A 1,291-nucleotide genomic window follows, 5' to 3' on the forward strand; every position below is an offset into this window, starting at 1 on the left:
GGATACCTCCCCAAACGACCACCAAAGACCACCCGAGACCCCTGCACATGCGGAGAAGGCATCTGATGTGTCATGGTTATGTAATCCTATGCATATGCATTAGATAGTTTGAATATGTACTAGGTAGGAGTAGTTTAATAAATTAGATGCAATTATTACTGTATAAAAGAGACACACCTGATGAATCTGGTGTGCTTGATTTGTGGAAAGTCCACCAAACACCCTGCGCAGAATAAAGCAATATCTCTCCTGAGTGTGTGAGATTGGTCTATTGCACACCAGGTAATGAATCTGCTTTTAGGACAACAGTTTTGGTGACCCAGATGGGACTGCCGTGACACCTTGCCTGGATCGACTTACCAGCCACCGGTGGGGAGATGCCGCTCTCTGGACTCCAGCGCTGTCACGTCCCAATTTCTCAGGATGATGACTCAGGTTTGCCGATTCCCACGTCAGGATTAAGGTGAAATGACACCAGGGATCCTTTAACTCACAAACTCAACTTTTATTTGCTCACAAGAATTGGCATGCTTGATGTACTTAAGAAGCGGTGTACTTAAGCCACCCTAAGAAGACCACAAAGGTCTTGTGAAGCAAGATACCCTTTGTATAAACAAGGCACGCCTTGCTAATGACTGTGCCCCTGAAGAAGAACTAAAAGACTGATAAGAAGGGACCATCCTACCCCAGGAGGCACCAAAAGTTGAATAATTGCTAATAGGCATGAAGTCAGCAAAAATCTTCCATAACTGGAGGAAAGGTAAAGGTGGCAGGGGGAGATCACGACCACTGACTCAATTCAAGACCAAAAAGACTTACCCCCCCACTCTCCTTGAGCACATGCTGTAGAATAAAAGAACACTGTACCTTTAATTCGAAGTGGGGAAACTTTAGCCCAACAGAAACTGTGGTAGATAAGCCACTACCAGTAATAGTTTTGGGGAAGAACTTTGGAAATTGAATATGTATAACTGAACTGTATAAATTGCTTGCCCGTTTAGGCATGAGGTGTGCTAGCTTTGTGGATTACCACCTAGCCCCCATCTTTGCACAAACATGAATTGGAATAAAATACCTCTGCTCTGTGTGTATATTGGCGTTTCGCACACCAGGTAAACGACCCCACTCGTGGGACAACAGTTTTGGTGACCCAGATGGGACTGCGCTGACAGCTTTGCCCGGATCATTTTGCTGCACCTGATGGGGAAAAGGGAACCGAGTGGACTCCAGTGCGCAACGACCTGTTGATCGGGGACTCCATCGGCTCCTCTCCTGTGGTCGGGCGGTAAGC

At 46.4% G+C, this 1,291-nt stretch overlaps 1 long non-coding RNA gene across 1 annotated transcript; it reads left to right on the forward strand.

The window, feature by feature from the left end:
- Window positions 1-603: 603 nt before the first annotated feature.
- LOC128136288 (uncharacterized) lies at window positions 604-1,085 on the forward strand. The gene is made up of 2 exons (XR_008233316.1): window positions 604-760; window positions 1,002-1,085. It is a non-coding gene; the product is annotated as an uncharacterized LOC128136288 (long non-coding RNA).
- The last annotated feature ends 206 nt before the right edge of the window (window positions 1,086-1,291 follow it).

Source organism: Harpia harpyja, chromosome W (assembly GCF_026419915.1).
Source record: "Harpia harpyja isolate bHarHar1 chromosome W, bHarHar1 primary haplotype, whole genome shotgun sequence".
In the NCBI taxonomy this organism is placed as follows: domain Eukaryota; kingdom Metazoa; phylum Chordata; class Aves; order Accipitriformes; family Accipitridae; genus Harpia; species Harpia harpyja.